The sequence below is a fragment of the Cupressus sempervirens genome, chromosome 3 (genome assembly GCF_028749045.1).
Source record: "Cupressus sempervirens isolate cs-2001-9-10 chromosome 3, ASM2874904v1, whole genome shotgun sequence".
Lineage (NCBI taxonomy): Eukaryota > Viridiplantae > Streptophyta > Pinopsida > Cupressales > Cupressaceae > Cupressus > Cupressus sempervirens.
The window spans coordinates 298,975,085-299,001,926 of NC_143120.1; the positions used below are offsets into that span (position 1 = coordinate 298,975,085).

Genomic DNA, 26,842 nt, shown 5'->3' on the forward strand with positions numbered 1-26,842 from the left:
GAAGTATGCTCTCAGTTAGGAGATTTAGCATAAGACTATTAAGTCCACCTTGTTAGAGGTTTTGATTGATGCACCGATTAGGATGAACCAGTATTTGATCTCTGATATACAACTTGGTTTGTTGTATGAGATTCCTTTATTGTAAAATGATCACCTTGTTGTGGTAGATGAGACTCTTATTTCCCTTATATTGCTTGTAGCCTTTGTCTTCTAACTCACATTCATTCAGCTTCAGATATGATAATATGTATTACATATATACCAATCCAATTAATTATATTCTGGATTTAGCTACAACATCAAATTCAAACAACCTTCACTAAATTGATGAACTGCTATAACTCAATTTCTGAAGACCACTCGGGTGATATTCTAACACTTGGCAACACTATCAACTTAGAAAGCTCTAGCATTCATTTGACACTGGTGCTCAGTCTAGATTGATCACTCAGGAGTAGCATAAACTAGGTTAGTATTGGGTGACTTGACAAACACTAGAGAACTTGGTAGACACTAAAGGGCTCGATTAACACTGAAGATCTGTCAACACTACCTGCATTCTTCTTTGTTAACGCTACCAATTTGGTAGACACTGATAAGCTCAGTTAACACTACTTCCTGCATGGTTTGTACTGATGAGCTCGATAGACTCTACAAAGCTCAGCAGACTCTACTATCTGAATGTGAGGCTATCTGAATGTGAGGCTCAATAACAACTGTAAAGCTCTGTATAAAGTATAACCAATCAAAATGATTAAGTGTTTAGTCACTAACTGAAAAATTATTTGACCATCAGGTCAACAATGTGTCAGATAAAGAAAACATCTTGTATTGCAGTTGTAGGGGATGCAAAGGTTGTTATTGATGAGTATGTTGAGGTCCAAGTTGGCAGGCAAGATGATGTGGTTGAACAAGGTAAGCTCAAATGAGCTTCCACCTTCACATGGTTGGCCCTAATTAGTAGAGAATATTAAACTATTTTTGAAACCAAGTGAAGCACAACATTAACTTATAATTGCATGACAACTGATTGTGTGAATCTTTTGGTTCCAGGTAATGCAGAAGGATGCCATAGTTCAATATGCAATCTCAATTCATATGCATATGCTATTAGGTGGAGCTGAAAAAATCCAACAGGTTTGCATTTTTGTTAGAGGTCTTTAATTAGGTATTTTTAATTAAAATGATTCATGAGAATATAAAAATATAAACAATTCTAATTCAACTACTTTGAAATACCTATATTGTACTGACAAATGGCTCCACGACAGATATGGCATTCGCTACAACATCCAACAACCATAATCTATGATTTTTCTCTAAGCTGACTATACACAGTGCATTCCAGTGGGTATGTACTTATTTTGAGCATTTCTAATGATTTTATGTTTTCTAAACCTTCCATCTTCTTCAATTTGTAGCATTTTTCCAATTGAAAATATTTTAGAGATGTCATTTCAAAAAAGACTTGAAATCACATCCAATTTTGAGCAATCACTTAATGTTAGGTACTTCAATGATTTCAAATGTTTCCAAATTTCTACCTCCTCCAATTTGCAGCAATTTCCCAATTCAAAAGATTTTAGAGAAGTGATTTTTATTTTTTCCAACTCTTGACTATAAGTTATCCTAAGTGCCTTTAATGAAATTTTGTTTTCTAAACCTTCTATCATTTTAATTTGGGGCACTTTTTCAAACAAATTTGTTTTAGAGAAGGTAATTCCGCAAGACTGAGAAAACCACCTAATTGTGGACAACCATATATGTTGAGCCCCTTTAATTTGGGGCACCTTTGCAACTCAAACTCTTCAAGAGAAGAAAATTCTTCAAATTTGAGATCACCATTTAATTATAGACGGTTACATATCTTGAACTTCTTCAATTCAAATTCTTTAAGAGAAGTTAATTTTGCAATCCATGGAAGCCCAACTAATTTTGGACATGAATGTATTATGAGCTTCTCCAGTGATCCTATGTTTTCTAGACCATCTATGTTCTCTAATTTGTTAAGAAAGTACAAATAAATTTGTTTAAGAAAAGTTGAAACTTCTACCTTTTCCAACTTTTTGCAAAACCAAAATTCAATTATTTTTAAAGAAGCAATCGCTTGGAGTCTTGTGAGTGCCTTAAACTTTGGACAGAAACGTACCTTGAGATCCTCCAATGATTTTAAATATTCTAAATATTCAATCTTTTTCAATTTGTTGCAGTTTTGCAATACAAGTTTTTTGGGAGAAGTATACTATCCAAAACTTGGAAGCTTGTCTATCCCTATGCTCAACTCTCGCAATAATCTCAGCTTTTCTAGACATGTTATTTTCTTCACCTTGCTACTATCATTGACTGTGAGATTTTCTAAAGACACGAATTCTACAAAAAATGGAAGCTCGTCCAACTTCTTACAATTTTCTATCTGCAGAATCTTAACTCATTTCAAGCCACAGACACCTCTGATGTCCTTCAAAACCTCACAATATCTAACATCTAAGGTCTTCAATTTTTCTGGCAAAGTCAAAAGAGAGGGCAAGGGTCTCAAGAGTGGGACAACTATCTCCACCAATTGAAATATTGGACACTTTTGTACTGTGTAGAACGATACTCTTAAGCGAGTTCTCATAATAAATAGGATAATGGACACTCTAGTGATCATGTTTTTCTTTAAGCAGACACTCATTTTCAGTGAGTGGATTCTTCTAAAGCCATTTAATTTGTCATCTTTAGATAAATCAGGCATCGCCATCCATCAATGCCCTTTGTATTATCAATTGTGCATGTACATAATTTCTTGTTGCATTCATCACCTTGAAGTCTTTGACCTTTACAAGCCGAGCACATTTCAGAATGAGGATCACTAAGTTATTAAAGTTTAGATACCTTGTAATATATTTGGAGGCATTCAAAATTCCTTGTTGAACCCGATGACTCAAGATGTTGGTGAGCATTTGCTGATATGACTTGAATACTTAGGCAACCTTCCATAATCGATCTTTCATGCGTAAAGGACACTTAGCTGACTCCATGGGGAACTGATAATGACTCACTTTCTTTTCATTCTTTGTTACATTTATACATCATTGAATTCTGCAATGAAAATTTGATTTTCTTATAAATACCATCAATTTGGAATCTTATAGAGAAAACACCTCCATGCCAAGTTGGGAACTATCAAATAGAGCATCGGGTCAAATTCATTGCCTCACTGTGTTTCTTGACACATGGAGAAGTTTCATGATGTCTTTTCAAGTTAATAGCTAGGTGTTGCGCCCTGTCTAATATTACAAACGCATGGACATTTACTCAAATGAATCACACTTATCTTATGTTTTTCTATGCATCAGATTTAGGAACTATGTAATTGTACAACCTGGGGGTGGTCATTGCTCTCATTATTGGTCTAAGGACCATCTCTATGCTGCGTTGAGGATCTTTACTCTTGAACTATGCATTCTTTAACCTTTATTTTATAAGGCTCCTCTATTTACTCTAATCACTTGTGCTTGGGTTCCTCACATGTAATTAAATATGGGGAGATCATGTATTTCAATGTTCACTATGAGCATGCAAGCTATTAGCCCCCACAAAGTGTTTATCTTAATGAAACAATAACCTTCTACACTAAATATTCCAAGTCAAGATTTTCTTGACCTGCGGCTACCCCAAGGATGTTTACCTTTGATTCCTATCATATAACCTAGCTCAACAAACCAAGATGACTCCCTTTTCATTCTAGATGTTTCCTACAATCATGGTGGCCTGTGGAGTTCATCTTTTTTCAGAACAATTCAGGGCCTTCACTTGCGATATACATATCTTCTTGAATATTGTGATTTAATCTTATCAAAATAGTGATAGTGATAGGTGATTTTAGTCAAACTAGTGACACATTTTTGGCACATTATAGGAGTTAACTTTGTTGGAAGTAGTCATATTTTGAAAGGGGGTGTTTATTAACTTAATCGGATTAATACATAACATTTACTAGAACATTTTAAAAAGTCTTTTGATTTTTTCATAAGGAGAAAAAAAACTCCATTTGAACTTGCCATCTTTATTAAGTAACAAAATTCGATTACAACAACATCTACAACTGCTAGGGCAATGGCCCTTTTTCTGATCTCCTTTTCAAAGCTTATTCATTAATTGGACACATATAGAACTACATGGTTTAAATTTAAATACACCTATACATGTAACCAATTCATAATATTTTCTTTCAATATTGTCAAGTATTCTTCTAGTGCACAATGATATGATTGTGCGTCTCCACAATTTCTCACCATTTTTTTATCCAATCATACCCAACATTTATATAAGAAGAGACTTCAAGAAATAGTACATGTAATAGATTAGTTTTTAACAATTATAAAACCCTTCTAAACTGAGATACTCCAGGAGTGCTAGCTTCTTAAAATAATATGGCAAGTCATCCAACTTGGTGTAGCTTCTCAAACTTAGGTGTCACAATTTTGTCAACTTGCCAAAATTACTAGGTAACAATGACAAATTTTGACAGTATCTCAACTCCAAGTGTTCCAAAGATTGGAGATTATAAAATTCCCGAGGGAGGTCCTTCAATGCATCAAAATTGGTATAATTGTCATCATTTATTACTATCTTTTGCAAATTCTTGAGGCACCCAATTGAGCGTGGAAATCCTGCAACACATTTGCATCTCCAGATAACCAACTCTCTTAATTACAAAAGAGCTTGTAACCCATTTTTGATATAGTTAACATAGAATAATATAAATATAAATATATTACAAAAGATCCATTTTTAAAACCAAACCATAAAAGAAAGATACTTACATCTGCATCCGCTGCCACAAAAGTCCCAAGATCCTAGATTTGTAAAGAGATAAAATTCTTAAGTTTTCCAATCCAAGTCATGGTGGAAGATTTTTATGCTCAATGTTAGTACATTGAAGCCAGATGAGCTCTTTGGATATCTCACTAAATTCCCCACTTAAAATTTATCCATTGCCAACAAAAATCTTCAATCCAAGTAGGGAGGGTACGAGGATTCACTCTCCTTGGCTTGTGATGTTTATTATGAGCTCCCCATTCCATTGGTAACAATTATCACTTACTGTAGCTGTTATTCCTCACACTCATATTGCTTCCTAAGTAAACATAAGAAATATTTTAAAGCTCATTATAACTGGAGAAGCTGGGTGCCCTATCCATGATTATTAAAGCCATAAAAAGAAGGCATTCACTTCACCTATTGAGGAGGAATATGTTGAGACCAAAGGTGGAACCATGCCATGACTAATAAATCCATACAAGAAAGCATTGGCTTCACCTCAATAACCTTCTTGGGATACCAAAAGGCGGTATGGTGGTTGTCCATTTGCAACGTCCCTCCCCATGTCCCTCAATTGATCATGCATTCTTATCCAACCATCTTTGTCCTCCTCAACAAGACATTTGTTGAAAAGAGTTCCCCAACCAAGTGTTCCATAAAAATCAACATCCCATGTTGCAATGGTCACACTTCTTCTTTCTCCAATGAAGAAACATGTTGCATCCAAGAACATCTCCATCGCTTGCTTCCCTAAAGAATCATAGTTGACTTTGAGTGTCTTTGTGATGTCCTCATGGGGAATCTAGGAATACTTATCCAATGTTTTCCACCAATTTTTTATAAAAATAATTTGGCTACCTTTCATAATTGTGACAACTTGTTCTGACAGATAATCATCGCTCCCACAACATTGTTGTCATATACCCATCACAATTGTGATAGATTATTCTGAAGGATAGTTGTCACTCCCACATCACCACTATTTTATATTTGTCGCACTTGCGATGGCCTGCTCCAACAAATAGTTGTCAATCCTAAAACACAACTGTTGCAATTATGATAGAAGAATGAAAGCTTAAGCCATTATATTTGTGATGGTCTACTATCACAATTTGGATGATGTGAAGATGAACTCTTTCCCTTGCCTTCTTCCAAGTTATGATAGCTTTATCCATGTTCATTATGATAGATACCCTTGCCATCACAATTTACGACTGCAAAAGTCTAATGCTCATCTAATGGGAGCCAATTCATGGTACTATTGCTTGGGCGATGGGTGGCTGTCACAATTATGACAGCCTACCATTGCAATTTGGGCCCAAATGTAGTAGTGTTGGTATCTTCTTCTTCTATCACATTATACTTTATCAACCTTTCTCTTGGATCATGTCTAACAATAAATGACCAACCTGGTTTATGTGGAGCCTCTAAGTAAAACACCAACTCACATTAGCTTGGATGAACATAAGGCTCATCCCCAACTAACTCAAACAACCTTGTATTAATCATTGAAAATCCATTCTCATGCTTAATAACACTTCTATTAGGATCGATTTTGAGATTCTCTAGGATGTAAGTCATTTTTAGATGAAATATTGGTCCCCTAAAAGATTGCACTTATCCCAGAATTATAAGTTCTCTTCATTCATCAAATTTGTGATGCAAGATTTATGACATTTGCATAACATAGCCTTGTGTTGTTTCACCTACAATAATATCAAACATGTTTAAATTATTGCATCATGAGCTCAAAAACACACGATTGATTAACAAACTTATAAGTACCAGGAGATCTCTTATACCATATGCTAAATCTATCTCCTTTTGTGTAACATTGGGATCTCCATTACAATGATCTTGTATAATCAATGAAGACACTGATTCCCATTTTAATCTATGACCAAAATGTTGACATTGTTCAATCCATACTGTCTTCCAATCTTGATTGTTTGTAATAACAAATGTATTGCATCCCACATTTTAGCAATTGTACAAAATTAAATAGATGAACTTACAATAGATTTATTTTGAAGATTAAGAATCAATTAACTACAATAATGTCTCATAATTTGTTACCTTTCACTATCCTGAATCTACCATTCCCCACCAAGTAATCTCCTTCAAAAAATTTAATGGAGTCGAGATCCCAAATGTAATCTATATGGATCTTTACTACAAGATTAGGAAGATATTGAGTAACGTACACCATCATTTGGTATACTATGTATCCCTCAACCATAAAACCCTCGAGATGTGTTCTTTGTCAAACCAAACTCTTCAAAAATTTCAAGTGTCTCTCAATTATCATCCGCATTGACCTAGGTTGTACAGGTCCACACAATTCAATCTCCTCAACTTGGTGTGTGAGGTAGTGTTTGTGCACATTGAAAAAAGTTAAAGGTAAACACATTTGTATTTTACACATTAGTCGATAAATTATTTTCTTCCAAAATTTAATATCTTCTTTATGAATTTCTTTAGATGAGAACCACCTACAAGGGATTCAAGAAACAAAAATATATAATACAAGACTTTACAATATATTACTTATTTGATATATTAAAAAAATATCATTGCTTATCTCATGTATTTTCCAAGATCATATATCACTTGTTTGATATTATTATCAAAGTTTTCTAGGAGTGATAGGGGTAGCACATACTGCAACAATTGTGAACTGATCAATCATTCTTTTCTAATATAATACAATGAAAATTGAATGCAGTTTCACAAATATATTGTAAATACAAAAGACCATGACTTACCTTGATGAAGGTATGCCAATCATGCATTTTCAACCTTGGCCTAAATTCACTTTTCTTTGATATGAGATTGCTTATATTTGTAGAAAATCCTATAGGAAATTGAATTTTTTGTATGACTTCTTTTATGGCATTACTTTGCTGCTCTGTTAATAACCAAGGGCACTTGCATTAATCTGGTCTCCTTTGTTATTTGATTTAATGATATTTTTAATTGCATGATTGGAATAATGAATGCCGCAATAAATTTTGGCAAGTTTTTCTTTGTCATGCCTTCCATCCAATATTTTCCATAGTGTCTTTGTTACATTCCAATATGCATAGTATCAAAAAAATGCACAATTTGTAGCTTCTTGTAGTAGGTAAGCCTACTAAATTCTTTGGGATAACATTTTAGTCCCTTTAGAAGGTGGTCAGTTATTCCTTGACAAACTTTATGATAATCAATTACTAAATTAGCCAACAAAACACAATCAAAATATATAATTTCTAAACATGAACCATTAGGTGGAGCAATACTACCTCAAATTTTATGATATTTTAACTGCCATAGGTGAGGTGTCATTCTTTGTGGCTTTGATGTAGTCTCTTCTTTCCCATTGAAAAAATTATTTTTTGGCACTTTGATACTTATGATTTCTATGAAGGAAGTGCCTATACTCATCAAGCACCTGCTTTCTTAAACTTTTGGAATGATGAGATTTCATCTTTGGACCACACGTTGGACATGAAAATTTCCCCTCTATTTGAATACCTACAAGATAACAATACAATTGGATTAAATATGTTAATTTTTAGGATTAGTTTTATCGTGTACAACTAGATTTCAGCATAACATACCACAAAAATGTGTCAACCCTGGGGCATCATGAGTTATCCTCACAAGCATTGCATGGAATTGAAATTATTTTTGTCCAACTAGTCTAGAGATATCATACATAGTGAAACCATTCCATAAAACCAATAACTCGTTGATAAGAGGCACAATATATACATTCATATCTTTCACTTGGAACTTACCTAGTTGAATGAACAACATTAGATAACTATTGTGGTCATTTCACTAAAAGACTTATAATTACATGTAGATAACAATAAAATAATAAAATACTTGAAAAAATCATTTCCAACATAATGTCCTCTCCCTATATTGACATCCATGGAGGAAGGTTATTATTGATAATAAATGCAAGCCATGCCGATTAAACAGATCTCATCTCTCCAAATGGATTGACACCGTTAGTTGCTAGAGAAAGCTTGAAATTTTGAGGTTCTTCTTTAAAGTGTGGCCACTTTTCCTCTATCTCCATAAATTATGAACCATCCATAGGCATTCTAACAATGTCATCTCAACTTCTATTGCGTGCATGGTAATCCATAAATTGTGCCAAGCTACTACACCTGAATAATTGATTAAGACATGGAATAATAGGGATGTAATGAAGAACCTTGCAAGACACCTTTTTTGTCACTTGATCATCTTGATATTTTCTCGTATGGCATTCAGGGAATTCCATTGCATTTTTTGTATTATTTATGATAAATAACATGATCTTTAGGACAAGTATCTATTGCTTGATACTCCATTCCAATATGTTTCATAGTGGCACATAATTCTCGATATGAGTGAGGGAGAATATTTGATGGTGGTAAAAAAAAGTCACCTATCAATCTACAGAAAAAAAATGCAAGTCATTAGTATAAACAATCTTAATGGTACGTGTTTTTCCTTTTATAAAATATAATGACATATATGACAAACCTTAGCATACATGAGTTGTTATGTTGGATAAATCATTCATAACCTTCAAATTCACCAACAACAATACAACAAAGAGAAGAGTTGATTGGGATCCTTTGTAAAGGGCCATGTTTTCCTTCTTAAGAAGAGGTATATCATGGACAACCTTAATGTCATCCTAACCATAATCATCATCATCATCATCAACAACAACAACACTAGTACCAAATGTGTCATGGATCAATGCATTTGTACAATCATCTTCAAATGTGTTTTCTTCTGTCATCCTCCATGGGATCATGATCTTCTCCTTCAATACTCACATCTCCATGCTCCTCCATATTCACACCTCCATGCTCCTCTGAGATGTTGTGGTCTATATCACGTACTACTATAGGGAGCTTGACCTATATAAAATTGATGATAATCAAACCCCCCTTCAATTTGACAATCAAACCCCCATTTTGTGGTTCATATGTATATTAACTATGAAAAAAATATAACAAGCAACTTACCAAAGGATGATAATAAACTCCTCTTCAATGTGACCATTCTCCCTACAATGTCTCATAGTTGTTTTGATTTTGGTTCTTCTTGTCTTTAAGTCATTACAACTCTTGCAAGGACAATAACACTTTTCATCTCATTCTCTTTGAAAATTAGACAACAATCTAGCGATTGTCTCCCTATTTTGATCAAATTCCCTTGTATTATCAGACATGATCCTTCTTCACAGAAATAACTTATTCTTGTACCCTTATTGAAGGTTGTACTTGCTAGATGTATCATTGACAACCATTTCAACATACACATTGGCATTAGAGAGAGAACCTTGAAAACAATTGGACATGTTGTTCTTAATGTTTATATCTGCACATATTGTTTTGAAAGATAAAAATTTGGTGTACTTAATGTGTATATCTGCCAAAAAATTGGACATATTGTACTTAATGATTATATCTGCACATATGGTTTTGAAAGAAAAATTTGGTGTAATTAATGTGTTTATCTGCAAAAATATTGGACATGTTGTACTTAATGTTTATATCTACACATATGGATTTGAAAGAAAAATTTGATGTAATTAATGTGTATATCTACAAAAAAATTGGACATGTTGTACTTAATGTTTATATTTGCACATATGGTTTTGAAGATGGTAGAATTATTGAACAAGTTAGTCTTTTGGAACCTACTCAAAACCTATAAGTGGTAGACTTAAATATGGCATTCAATTAAACTCATAAGTGGTTGGAAAACTCAAAAAATAATTTGAAAATGCAGTTCACCTCACCTCGCTCAAATTCACCATTATTCCTTTTGAACATCCCACCTATGCATTTCATCCCTATTCATCACATTTCTTACCCAATGATCGAACCATCTCACCCCTATAAATATGCTCCATTTATATCTCCATCTACTGCATCAACACAACTCCCATTTCATATTGATTACTTGTTTGGACTATCTTTCTCCCATTGATAACTTTTTATAGTGACAAAGAATGAATTATCTTAGTTGTTGATGAGAACCAATAGACATTATTGTCTAGCTTAGGGACATAAAGAGAAGATATGGGTGAAAAGAAGGAAATGTCGTAATTTGTGTTTCATTTATGCCTCTTCATTTTGATTTTGTCAAAGGGAAGCTTGTCAATGCTAATAGAAAACAACAATACACTTTCTAAAAGTTTACAATTGTTCAACAAAATTAATATTTTACAAGAAAATGCACCTAAAGAACTATTAGATATCAAGGATCAAACACCTATGCATGAGTTAAAACACAATGTGAATTTGATTTTAGATATGATAGAGGAAAATGTTTAGAAGTTTGATTAGAATTTAAGGTATGAGAGAGAGTCTATGGCAATATACCAAAAGGAGAAGGAGTGGCTTTAGAAAGAGACTACATAGCAGAAACAAAAACTAGACAAAATAGAGGATATTATGGGAGCATTGGATAAAATCCAAGAAATTTTTGTGTTAGGTACTATGATATTGGAACTACTTGCAACTGACTTTAAGAATTTATAGTCCAAATATCAGGAGGACAACATATTGTGCAATTTTTCATGTATTGCATCTGCATTTTCTTTGCCATTGCTTATAAGAGTGTTTCAAGGTTGGGAACCAATTCAACATCCTTTTCATGGTTTAGAGGTAATGTCATTGTGGTAGAGGATTCTACAAGATGTCATTTACACATAAGTAGAACTTGCTTCTTCAACTCCTTACACTCAACTCTTCATTGAAGTTATTATTCTAGCTATGAGAATAGCTGCTACAAATTCCTTGGAGCCAAGGGACCTTGAACCTATGCTACATTTTCTAAAAACATGGGAGAAGTTACTACTGGTTTCAATACTTCATAACATTATGGATCATATAGTGATACCCAAATTAACAACATCAGTAGATACTTGGGATCCTCATAGGGAGACTGTGTCAATACATACATGGTTAGATCCTTGGCTTCCATTTTTGGGCCTATGTATGGAGCCTTTATATCCAACCATTAATTATTAGCTAGGGAATGTGTTTCATACTTAGCATGCAAGTGATGCATCTAGACATGCAATTTTATCACCTTGGAAAACTGTATTTGATCCTGCTAGTTGGGAACAACTGATTGTTTATTTTATCGTACCTAATTTGATGATAGTTCTATATGAATTTTTAATCAACCCAACTAGTTAGAAACTAGAACAAATTAACTGGGTTATAGCTTGGGCATCTTCTATTCCCATTTATCACATAGTTGCAATGTTGGAGGCAACATGTTTTCCAAATTGGCAGCAACTTTTATATCATTGGATTTTTTCAAATCCCAATTTTAATGAAGTAACACAGTGGTTTTTATGGTGGAAAGGAATATTTCACCCTAAGCTTCTTGCTAATGAGAGGATAAGAAGTCAACTAAATGTAGCCCTTGAAATGATGAACCAAGTTGTAGAAGTTATGATCGTGGAACAACCTAGAGCTAGAGAGAATGTAAACTATCTTATGGTGATAGAGAAACTCCAATTTGAGGCACTTTAGAAGCAACAAGAAGAAAAAACATATTCTCAACAACAAGCCTCAACTTTGATGGGTAGTGGGATTCACCTGAATAATTCCATGGGTGCACCTCACTTGCATTTGAAGACAGTGATTGAATCATATGCACAAGAACATGACATCTAATTTTTCCCTAAAGTGGGATACACACATGATGGTCTTCAGGTTTATGGCTTTGGAACTATCAGTATCTATCTAGATTTTGTAAAGCAATAAGTGCTTGCACAATCTAGAGATAGATGGGTGATTGCATCATTGGAGTAGCTAGTTGAGATGAACTATAACCAAATTGGAGGAAATCATTGATAAACCAAACATATAATAAAGAGAAAATGTACATTGTTTGAATGAAGCTCAAGAAATATAACATACATTTCTATAGAGCTTAAAATGGATGTCATAGGAATGGTATGTTGTAGAGCTTCTTCCAAATGATATAAAGTTGTACCAAAATCATGTATTCTCACCAATCAAAATAGTGTATTACTAACCATTTTTTTTCATCTGCACTTTCTTTATTTTCTATTTTACATGGAAAATCATTTTAAAAACATTCTAAATGAATTCAAAAGCCTTGTTGGTAGGTTCATTAGAAAATCTATATATATTTTTCATTTCTTGAGAATGACATGCCTTTGAATTGTTGTTAGTTGATAGGTTATATTGCATGGTGTTAAACTTGTCTCACCCCTGAAATAAATTCCTAGAAACCACTGTCCATAATACAAGCTTGGTAAACTATCAAGCAACTCAAACATTCCTTACATCAATTCTGATAACAATTCCTTCTATCAATTCTAATAACCATCATACTTGTAGCTACTCATGTCTAATCATTTTGAATGCTCTAATATTGGAGATTTGATTTGATCTTCCAATCTAATAGGATTTTAGAGCCCTAAAATGTCATTTAGTGTCTATAGATTGAAGGATTGATTTGGGCTTGTTTCTTTCTAAAAATATATGCTATGGTATCTTTTTGTAAAATTTCTTGCAAACTCTACCCATTTTTCCTTGTTTGCATTATTTTTGTGCAAGATCTTGAGGTAAGTCACTTAGCGCAGTTTGAGTGAGTGTTATTTTTTTATTATTTAGATTCTAGAATATGTATGCAACTAGATCAATTTTTCTGTTGTGCTAAAATGTAATAAGCACCTTATAAAAGATCTCCCTGTATATATACATACATACATACATATATAGACACACACATATGTGTGTGTGTGTATGTATACATGTGTGTATGTATATATATTATATATATATGTATGTATGTATTCATGCATGTATGTATTTATATTAAATTTATTAAATTAAGTTTTAAATCATATTTCTAAAATCCCCTAACATTAATTAAAAATATAAAATAAAAATGATATTGTACTTTCCTTCTAAAATTCAATCTTTATATGCATGTGTAAAAAAAATGATCTGACTTCAATTTACATAAGCTTATACATTCCATTTTTTCCACAACTTAAGTAGAAAGAAGGGAAATCATGACATTCTTGAGAAGGCCCTAATTCATGTTCTAATATGTTCAAACGCCATTCCACATTAAAAAAATGACCTTCAAAAACTTGAGAAATAAAATAAATGGTAGAGTGATAGTCTATGTAATGCACAAGCATCCCAACTTCCAAGTCGTCAATCTTTTGGAGGTAAAAACTCTAAAAATGTGGTCTTGGAATTTATTAGCAACTCTAATTTCTTGATGTAAATAATTAAATTCTCTATGTTGATGAATAATTTCTAGAGAGGATGAGTCACAAGTCTAGATGGATAGAGTTGGTTGTAATGAATTTATCTTGTTCTACACTTGTGAGATTCTATGAATAAATCATAGTAAGATTTAAATAGGATTAGCTAGAGATATTTTAGTACCTGAAATAAATATGTTTTGATTCTAAATTAGGTATATTTAGTATTGTAAGCCTAAGTAGGAGAGGCATAGAGAAGCCAAGTAACAATATGATGTAGAGAAAGTGACAAAAAATGGAAGGGAAAAAAAGAGAAAAGGGCCATTTCATCTACTAAGATCTTATATTGGAAGCTTTCTCATATTGTAAGAAGTTAGAGTTCTCTCAGCTTGGAGAATTTATAAGGATTTTCAAGTATTAATGTATGCTTTGCGAAATATTTTCTCTTCTTTTCATCTCTACATTGTTATTTTTTTTGTTATGAGTTGGTAAATGTGGTGTTACCCTTTGTCATAGCATGCGAGTGGCCAAGACAAAATATTATGTATCAAACCAAATATTATCAATGAAAAAGAAGTAAGTGTGATGAAAATATTTTTGAAGGAAACAACCTTTATTATTTATCTACTTAATCTATTCTGCATGCTCTATCTCCCCATGATTTGATATTAGAGCAAAAGTTTCATATTGTTAGATGTTGTGATGTGGAGCCTAGTCAAACTTGGAGGTTTATTTGGTGTGGTTTCCCCCCAGAATATTTCCACAAGGGTTTGGGTTTAGTGCCCCCAAGATGGGGTCAAGGGGAAATGCCCTAGGTGTGCTCCCTATCGCAGTATAGGGTGGCATTGACTGCTATTTATTCTATTGGAAAACTTATTCTAGCCCTAATTTTGTAAGTGTAAAAAGGTTGTATAAAATGGCTTAGGGTTAGGGATTTCATTATCTATGATGATATTGTAGCTTCTTGTGGTGGTATTGAGCTATAAGGGATTGCAGATTATAATCACTGGATAATAATAATATTGGACTTGTTGTTGGTGGCTATAGCTTAGGGATTGGATGAACCACATTAAATCCTTATATCTTGTGTTCTCATTTGTGCACTTTATTATTTTTTGATATTGATTATATTTACATGTAACTTTTATTTCTATTTGTGGTTAATCTTAACATTAGAGAAGAGGTGAAAGACATTTATTAAATGCATGAGATGAGTGGTATTATTGTTGGTTGATGTGGAGGTAAATTGCCAAGGAAATCACCTATGGGATCAACTTGTATGATGTTTTTGGTATTGAATGCATAGGAGATTACTAGTATGCGATCATTCAGAATTTGATAATTTCAAATGTATATTAATGGTTTGATGATATATCCATATTGGATTCATTATAACTAGTACCAATTTAAATTATTAGTTATAAGTATTGGCTAAGTACATTGCAACATTGGATGAATGCATTTCAAATCTAGAACAATGTTGAACTTGAAGATCAATTGAAAGTCTAGAGTTTTTTTCTTTGAAGAGATAAATTAGTATGGTAAGAGATAATGAAGCTGAATTAGCATCACCATGTGCTAAGGAAAATAGTTGAATTGTAGCTAGAAATCATATTCTATGTTTTAAGAGCTCCAAATTATTGTTATGAATATGCTTTAAGATGAATCACAGATGAAAATATTTGAAGGAATAATATGCCAATATAAAATTAACTACATAACTCATAAAGTATTTGAGTGAGTTTTATGTGGAGATATATTCTTTTAGGTGTGCCAATGCAGATGTAGAATATTCAAAGAATTGATATTTTGATGACAGTAAATATAAGTCACTAGACTATTAAAGATGAGATATTTGGGTTTAGTTACAAGTTTTTTAATCATGTGGTTGCACCTTTATTGTGATGATATTGAGATGCTATTGTTCATGGATTAATGAAGCTATTTTTATTCATAAAATGATTTAGAATCCACCATAAGATGTGTTAGTATAAGTAACAAATATAAGTGCACTTGTGTTTCAAATATGTTGTTAAGTATTTTTTTTCTAGAGGGTTGGATCTAATTAAACAAATGAATAAATATTTTGGAGGTTATATTTACAATAAATTTGAAATTATTTAACATGAAGTATAGATTTGGGGAAAATGACTAAATTCTAGTAGCAAGAACAACCCACCTACATTTTGACCCCATCTTTCGGTATTAAAATGGGTATTCTCTTTGGATAAAAATTGTTAGTTGGGTGATTTTTTTACAACTTTTAGCAATGTATAATCTTAAGTATGGAAGGTAAAATGTTACTATTCTTGTTATGTCAAGATCTTTATGAAATTACGCTGATTGCCAATGTATTGTAAATCTGTTAAAGAGAAGGGTCTTATGCCAAATGACTTTGGAAGAGCACCAGTACTTTGGATGCATGAAATGGAGGAAGAGATAATTATGTTCATAGAATTTTTCATTAATTATAGAAATAACCAAAGCAAAAGTGCTTTTACTAGAACAAATTCCCTTCTTGGATATTCTTGTACTAGTATTTCCAATAATACAAAACCAAATTTCATCCTAGTTATTTCTAGAGAATAAAAAATTCCCTTGCCTCTTATTGTAGTGATTATCTAGTTGGTTAAGATATTTAATAGAGATTGCATCAAGCTTAGTAAAACCTTAAATTTCTTGTAAGACCTTAATTTTATATGATTCAAAGAGGTAGTGTTTGATGAAGCTTAGTAAATTGATATACAAGAAAATGCAGTTGGTCACACCTTTTTTCTATTACAGTTGTTAGAGATGATGTAAACATGAATACTATGTTATTGTAGATATATACTTTCTTACTTGTTTCATTAAGGTATATATAACACTTACTCCTCTTCCACTCCAAGGCAATGCAAAGAAACGGCATGCAGATCACAAGGGCATGACATGAAAATGAAATGGTAGAGAAAGGGCAAAGAGATCACAAGGGAACAACAATAAAATCCTAGATCCACACTTTTTCACAACTAATCTCCACCAATGTTTAGAGCTCTCCACCCTTTTTTGGAGCTCTCCACACTCTTTCACACATAGCTCTTCACAATCAATCAAATGAGGAATGATTAATGTCGTGTTTTCCTTTTTTTGTTTATAATCATGTAGACATTGCAATTACGATGCCAACATCAATATAATGATGGCATTAAGGATACTTGCAAAAAAAATAAAAAACTCATAAACAAATCACACCACCATCACAAATTGCCATTGCAATTTAACCCCAAATGTGGTAATGTGAAGATGTGTTGGATCCACTATATAATAGAGATAAAATATTTGAGAGGAAAATAATGAATGTTGAGATTGGCTGAGAGGAGAATCATGATATAAAACATAGGACCATGCATGCCATTCATTTAACTTGAGATTAAGTTAGGAAGCCCTTTCACTTGGAGCCAGTTCCAAATGTGCAACCACTACTAAGAAGAGGCTAGGCCCAAGAAAGTTAAAGGGACCAAGGTCACCATCTTGACATAGTAGGTGAAGTCCCTTGTATGATTAAAGATGGTATATAAACATGATTTGGAAGTGGTCTACTTCTGCAGTGATAAGCATAAAGTGAAGAAAAGAAGGAAGGCAATGTTGGAAGAAGCCCACCCAGAGGAGGCTCCTAGTGAGAAGCACTGCCTCAAGGGGGAGATCCACTAATGGAAACTTTGGCCCAAAAAAAATCCTCTATTAGTTCCGAAGAGGGATAGGACTAAGATGATGGTCGTATAGGAGAAAAGTAGAAAATTAAAGAAGAAGAGTAGTGCCTCATCCCCTCAAATTAAGGAAACAATATCAGAAGAGGAAGAGGAAGAGAAAGGGGGGGAAATTAAATACCTTAGGCTCAATAAGAAGACCCAATTGACTAGGGTGGAAAAAGAGGAAAGATGAAGGAGTGAAATTCATACCCCTCCTTCCATCTCAGAATAGCCAATCTAACTTGAGGAGTCCACAGATCAGGAAAGGTGGACAAAATATATGGAAGGGGATAGCTCTAATGTCTTTGATCTCTCAGAGTTTGACTTTATGCCCATTGGGATGCATCTAAAAGGAAGAGTAATAAGGTACACACCTCAGAGAGAATCCCTAGGTGTAGACTAGATGCCTCCACTACTGCATGGATTGGTGGGATTACCACATCCACCACCAAGGAAGCCACCTTTACATCCTCCTCCTCCACTAGAGAAATTAGTTATCCCTATTACCCTATCATTCACTCAATCAAATAGTAAAACAACTAGCATGGATGACTTCCAATAGTTGCATACTAATGAGGTTCCAGAGGAAGGACAGATTGTTGGATAGAAGACACCACAAGTGGAAGGATCTGAAACCTTTCTTCCATGGACTATAATGGCTACCCCATCAGTTGAGCCATCTAGGACAAAAAAGGCTCTAGAAAGGAGCAACTGGGGTAAGAGGCAAATTTATGAGATGACCTCATCTTCAGGCTAGTATATTTCCTATGGGTGCTACTCTGGCATGACTGATGTGAGAAGTGTTAATTCACCATAGAAGATATGTAGAAACACAAAGGCTGAGGGGTTAGAGGTATTGAAAAAGGAAGTAAAAACACCAATACCTATTCTAGATGAGCCAAAGCATTTGTCCTTTGTCACAAGGAATCAAAGAAATGATTTAATAGTGTGCGCACGTGCACACACACACACACACACACATATATATATATATTCCTCCTTTCCATGCACATATTGAAGACATCTTTCCTAAGGAATACCAAACATAGGATATAGTACTCGAGAAGGTCACCTATGACATGAACAAAGTTTTGACAATTATGGGCCTTAAACAAGTGTTTCAACACCTAGATGAAGATGAGGTTAAGATTGAAGTTGAGAAAGGAGAATGATTTTATGTGGGAATATGTGAAGAAGGTACTTGGTCCATTGGATCCTAACCATCCTAAGGTTATCGTAACAACTTCCCTTGACAAATAAGCTCCACCCTCAACACCCACAAGTTCATTTTTTGGATGTATGCCAAAGGTGGCATTATTATTTTGAGGATAGAGGGGTCATTATAATTGAAGGTAATTTGAACCTTCTACATAACATCTAGAAGAACACTAATAGGTTGGTCATAGTGGTAGACCAAGAATTTGGGCTAATGGATGAAGTGAGTACTTGGACCCATGACCTAGAAGCACCAAAAATCATCAAGGGTCAAAGGTATTAGATCCTTGTAGGTGTATATATGGTAGATGAGCTAGATAAAATTTATGAATGGATTGAGGAGTTGAAAGGAAATGAAGTTATGATGGGATTGCATGAAGAGATATAAGATATGAAGAATAATGTTCAAGAATAGTTGTAGGAGGTAGATATGTACTATAGTGTCGCTAGCTTGGAGATTTTTGAAGACAACTCAAGAACACAACTATGTTTACTTGAAAATGTGGTAGAAAAATTTAGAGCATTGTTCAAAACAATGTCCCCTAAAGATGATGTTAGAAGAATATTCAAAATGGAAGAGGCACTAACCGAGTTGGATTGCAAGCTGAAAGATTTTGTGGAGACTAGAATAGAGATCAACAACAATTGATAAGTGGTGTGTGCTAAGTACAAGTCCTTAGACTTTCCAAGAACTAAATATATCATGACCATCATCCAATAGTTCAAAGAATTAGATCCAAACATCATTTTGGTACAAGGATCACAAAACCTAGATGCTAGAAATTAATATTTTGACACTAAGAGAATTTTGCCAATTTTGCTATTGTCATCCAAAGTTGCACTAATGATAAGGTGTGAAAACACTAAGCTGCGCTTGTCATAAGGTGCAAAAAATAAATAGGCGAACTTTTTTATCAAGGTGTGCCAATAGTTTTGATCAGTAATAGTGACACTGACAATTAACTGTCAGTTGCTACTTTTTAGCATTCCATGCACCACAAATGTATTTTGACAGTAGTTCAACTCCCAAAAATTCCTAGATAAGTTCAAACTTACATTTTTAGAAGTCTCAGTGACTCCTACATTATCTCATGGCTTTTCTCTTCTTCTCTTCTTATTCTTTTATTGTTTTAAGTCATGTAAAGGCTCATGCACTTATTAATTGATAGAAACAAGTGTGGAGACTTACTTCGCACCATTTAGAGAGTTAGTTTGTATATTATTAGTTTTAGCATACTATTTGCATTAGAAGAGATATCGCTCCTAAAAAAAATCAAGCAAAGGGTTTCTAATAAATACATGGATGTAATATGTACTCTAGGAAATTTTTTGATTCAATAATAAATTTCTATTTGTGCTCTCATTCTAAGTGTAGTAAATCTAGCTAGAGTGCGTTATTTTTTATGAATTTATGTTCATGAATAGTAATGGAACCAATGGTTTTATGGTGTGACAATAATTATGCGAGACTTTCATGCATCAGTTCAAACACAAATAAATAGGCTTAATGAATAATAACTCAAATTAAGAACTTCATGAGAAATAATATATTTGATGTTAATTTTGAATAATGATAACAATGTGCATGACATTTCATTGTAGCTTTCTACTCCTAGCAGAGATCCTACACATGATGATGACCTTGATGTGCATCACAATGATAGAGATATATATTTAATTTCTATTGAAAATTAATTATATAATTATTAATAAAAATTAACATCTTTAATTACAATTGGTGTAACCTTTATGTGAATTTTTTGAGTATGCAGAACATTATGGTGATGGCATCAAGCATAATGCTAGTGTTGACATGTTGAGGTTGGGGCTCAATAAAATGTGATAGTAGATGATGTGGCACTATCAGGTAAAGAAAAAATCCCTGTTATGTTCTTTAGATTAATGAAATACTTATAACATGTTTTAAAAATGTTTAGAATTAAGCCCATTTATTTGCAATTGCAGGGGTACATTAGCCTTGTGCTCAAAAAAAGAAGAGGAAGCATCATGTCATAAGATCATAACCACAAGAGCTAGATGAGAATGCCGAAGATAATCATGATGTGCCTATTAGCCTTAATCTTCAACAAACATCAAAGAAAAAACAAAAGAAGAAATGATTGTTAAAAACCTTATTTGATGATGATTTTTTGATGAATGTTACTTATTAATGAATTTTATGTCATGTTATTGAATATTGTTATGTGATTATAATGATCGATGTGTTCATGAATTATTGATGAATGTTTATATGTAATAATGAATTGTATGTCATGTTAATGAATGTTATGTGATTATAATGATTTATTGTTATAGTTCTGAATGAATGAATGAATGAAATATTTACTTAGATGTGAATGGGGAATTTAGAGTGATTATAGGTGAGGAGAGGCCAAATGATCTTCCACATTCATGTGGTTGGCCTTGTTAAGTAAATAATATTAAAGGATTCTTGAAACTAGGTAAGCTCAAACTAAACCAATCAACACCTGTTGATGTAGACATTTCTATGATGTTCATTGCTATAGACTCCATATCATTGCCACTACAATTTCATCGAATGTCTACACTATTAATTATTATAGCTACATTTCCATAATGAATCACAGTCATCTCTTCCATGATAAATCATTGATGTATGTTATTATTCATATGATATGACTAAAACTTATCATTTCTTCTTCAATATTGAATCAGTTCATGCTTTTCATATTAATGTGGGTAGATAATTTATTCCTTGAATTTAGTTGTATTGCTTCTTTCTCCAAAAAAATCCATACTAATTATTTCTATGAATGTTATGATATGCTCATTCCTGATGATAAGTGTTGCTTGTATATGTTCTGATCTATTCATTCATAAGTTCTCACTAGATTCATTTTGTAAGTGTTTACTCTCACCATTTTTTTTTCCTTTAGTTTCTTCTATAAAAATATATTCTTTATGTGTGAACTATCATATTATCATCTTCTTCTTCACAAAATGATTTAACTTTTACTTAGTCCAATTTATTTAACAACATCTACAATATTTCCAACATTCTTCTAGAATAATTTTCACATTTCTTACAATGATATCTTCATACATTTGACATCAATGACTATACTTTCATCCAAAATCATATGAAATAAACTAAGGAAGACTCTCATATGATAGATATAAATATACCAATAGGAGGCGACATTCATAGAGGAGAGGAAGGATAGAATATAGTAGGAGAGACTAGTTGTATGACACAATATGAACACAATAGGATAGAGGGAAAATTGGAATTTTCTAGTTGGGGAACCAAACTTCACAACTTTCCTTCATAACAAATTTAGTTTTAATAGAGGAGATACCACATGCCAAGGTAGTGGATCTATGATGGCACAAAAACGTACCACACACCATCAAGATGACCACCCCAGAAGGAATAGAAATGACTCAACTAATTGCATTGGTAGTGATACTTGTACATGTTGATACCCCATTGAATATAGTCGAGTGGAAGATTTCAAAAATTTGGAACTTGAAGAATATTTTGGATGTTGTAAGGTTGATTTTTGAAAAAATAGATTTTAATATTTTCCACCATTATAGGAAAGTGAATCAATTGAGATGAAGAATTCATGTTATCTAATAATTATTTTGTAGGAACATCTAGTGTTTGATCTTATTTATCTAGGTAACACATATATGGTGTTGTTAACATGTTCATATTGAAGGCATATTAAAAGATGATGTGTTTTGGGTAATGTCATTATGCCAAATTGTCCTTGTGAATTAGCATATACTTATAGGATCTAGGCAATTTTTTTGGTATAATTTTGGAGTTCATACAATTTTCCTTCATGGAGGTAATTGTGACTATTTTACAAAGTGTTATACGTCCTTTTCTTGTGGCTATTTTGGTTGGGCTATCACTTTTTTGCTATGATCCCTTTGATAGTATTTTTTAGTTGGACTTGATGATTCTTTCACTATTGTTGTGTTTGTCTTCTTTTAGTAATAGATCTCTAGTTTTTTTTTAAATCACCTTGCATGATCCTCCAAGGGACAATTCTCTTTAAGTATATCATGAAGGCACATACCAAACAATATCTCATTTTTTATGTCGAGTGCCCAATACACCACTATTATTATTTGGCATGCCTTCTAGCTCTAAATTATTATTATTTTATTGATGTTGAGTGGGGCATTGGGTAATTTGAATCTAACTCTAAATTAAGTTTATTTTTATCAATGTCGACTGGGGCACTGGGCAATTTAAATTAAATGATACTTTGAATTTTGTCTAACATTCAATACGTAATGCTTGTTTTATACATTTTTATCCTTTGCAAGTTCATTGTTGGTGGTTTCTTTGTTATTGTCTAATGATGTCATCATTTAATTAGATAGGTGGCCAAAGATAAATTCATCGGATATGATGCAAAGGACACAAATCAATATTCAATGACAAGGAATATTGAAACAATATTGATGAAACAATTTCTATGAGACATTCGAAAAAATAATTGACATGTCTTGCATGTGTGATTTCAATAGGAATGTAAAAGCAAATAAATTGGAAACATTAAATTTTTAATTGTAAATATTTGGACTAGGGTAATTTGATTTTTTTTTTTTTACTTGTATTTCAATAGGAATATAGTAGTAAATATGGTGGTAGTATTAGATGTTAACTATTTCAATCTCTTGGTTTCAAACAATGCAGACGGAGGCTCTAGTTCAATATGCAATCTCAATTGATATGCATAGGACATCAGGTGAAGCTGAAAAATGCAACAAGTTTTTTTTTTTGGTTACAGATCATTAATTAGGTATTATAAGTTATAGACCATGACAAACATTGTAATCTTGAGACTTATAGGCAAGGGTAATGTCCTCAGCATGCAAGAAAATCAATACTTTTAATTTGTTTCCATGTTGAGGACATTCTCTCGACCATAGTAACTAGAGCTCTAACATTCATGATAGTCTATAAATAAAATAAAATTATAGACCTATTACAATAATGTAAATGTGGTGCATTTTTTCATCTCCACCTACTATCCATGCATATGGAATGTAGTTGCATGTGTATTCTCAATTTAGAGTGGCCAAGTCTTATTTTGGATGGGAAGGAGAGAAGCCAAAGACATAAAGGACATGCACCAGAAGATGGGAAAATAATGTTACTTTGCAGGTCTGGAAACTTTTTTTTATTATATTTGGTCACATGTTATCAATTTTCTTTAAAAAACATATTTGAAGTATTAAACTTTTCTTTGTGGGCAGATGGAAGTAAGATGGATTAGTGTGGGTAATATAATACACAATGGGACAATGTTTTGCTAATCCTAGAGGAGAATTACAAGGATATTCTCTCTAAAAAACCAACTTGAGGAAAAGCCAATATTTTGAAAGAGCATGATATTGGCAAGAATAGAGTAAGTGCAAACACAATCATCACAAATCCAAACAGACTTAGAGTAGAAAAATCTTAATATTTAAAAAAATTCCATCTAGAATAGAAGTAGAATAGATGGAACACATCCTATCAACTAGATATTTGTATAATGAAAGAAGTAATTGAAAATGTGGGCATACATAGGAATAGTATAATGTATGTTTGTATAAGATGTATAGAATCTAAGAAAGACAAAGGTAGATAAAGATATATACTAATGTAGTTGGAGATAATAAGGACAAGGTAGATGTATACACTTGATCTTGATAATATCAATCTGGGTATGTGCAGGATCATGGTGTGCCAAAAAGTGGCAATGTGAAAAAAATAGAGTTTGAACACGTCTAAAAGCGCTTCAAAATCCGCTCTGACTTTTTTTCACCTATCCAGGTACCAAACCTGGAAAGTAAGGCCCAAGCCTTATCGGATATCCGATTTGAGACCGGATATCCAATATGAGATCGGATATCGGATCTCATATCGGATATCGGCGGCATAAAATTTGGAGGGAAAAGGCACAAAAATTAGAGGAAAAAACAAATTTGTAAGTGATATAACTAATTTGAGTTATGAAATATGTAAAGATATAATATAATAACATAACTATTATATATAAAATAATATATAATCTATATATTATATAATAATATAATATTATATAATATTATATATATATAACATAATGTAAAGATATAATATATAATCTATTAATATATAATAATATATTATGTTATTATTATTATTATTATCTATAAATATAATATATTATTATTATTATTATTATTATCATATGTAAATTATAATATATAATATATTATGTTATTATTATTATAATCTATAAATTATATATATATATATATATATATATATATATATATATATATATATATATATATATATATATATATATATATATATATATATATATATATATATATATATATATATATATATATATATATGATTGTTATACTATATTATTATTATTATTACTATATTATTTCTAGTGGAGTCATTTATATGGGTCAAAAAGGCTCACAGGATGACCTATGACCCCTTTCGACACATTCCATGATGACATATGTCCTTAAGGGATCCTACGACCCCTAGGGACATATTAGAATAGTTTATATGGGTTGAAGGGGGTCACAGGATGACCTATGAACCCTTTCGACATATTACAAGATGACATTTGTCCCTAGGAGTCCTAGGACACTTAGGGACATATTAGAATCATTCATATGGGTCGAAAGGGGTCATAGGGTGGCCAATGACCACCTTCGACACATTCCACGATGACATATGTCCTTAGGGGTCCTAAGACCCCTAGGGACATATTAGAATCATTCATATGTGTCAAAGGGGATCATACGGTGACATATGACCCCCTTCGACACATTCCACAATGACATATGTCCCTAAGGGTCCTAAGACCCCTAGGGACATATTAGAATCTTTCATATGGTTTGAAGGGGGTTATAGGGTGAACTATAACCCCCTTTGACACATTACATGACGACATATGTCCCTAGGGGTCCTAGGACACCTAGGGACATATTAGAATGCTTCATATGGGTCAAAGGGGGTCATAGGTTGACCTATGACCCCCTCTGACCCATTAAATGATGACATGTCTCTAGGGGTCCTAGGACCCCTAGGGACATATTAGAATCATTCTTATCGGTCAAAGGGGCTCATAGGGTGACCTATGACCCCCTTCGATCCATTAGATGACGACATATGTCCTTAGGGGTCTTAAGACCCCTAGGGACATATTAGAATCGTTCTTATGGGTCAAAGGGGGTCATAGGTTGACTTATGACCCTCTTCGACACATTACATGATGACATATGTCCCTAGGGGTCTTAGGACACCTAGGGACATATTAGAATTCTTCATATGGATCAAACGGTGTCATAGGTTGACCTATGACCCCCTTCAACTCATTAAATGATGACATATATAGCTAGGGGTCCTAGGACCCCTAGGGACATATTAGAATCGTTCTTATGGGTCAAAGGGGGTCATAGGTTGACCTATAACCCCCTCTGACCCATTACATGACGACATATGTCCCTAGGGGTCCTAGGAACCCTAGGGAAATATTAGAATGTTTCATATGGGTCAAAGGGGGTCATAGGTTGATCTATGACCCCCTTCGAACCATTAAATGACAACATATATCCCTATGGGTCCTAGGACCCCTAGGGACATATTAGAATCTTCGACCCATTACATGACGATATATGTCCCCAGGGGTCCTAAGATCCCTAGGGACATATTAGAATCATTCATATGGGTTAAAGGGGGTCGTAAATTGACCTATGACCCCGTTCGACCCATTACATGATGATATATGTCCCCAGGGGTCCTAGGATCCCTTGGGACATATTA

General features: G+C 33.1%; 1 pseudogene; it reads left to right on the plus strand.

The window, feature by feature from the left end:
* Positions 1 to 803: 803 nt before the first annotated feature.
* Positions 804 to 12,677, plus strand: LOC149566167 (septin and tuftelin-interacting protein 1 homolog 1 pseudogene; annotated as a pseudogene).
* The last annotated feature ends 14,165 nt before the right edge of the window (positions 12,678 to 26,842 follow it).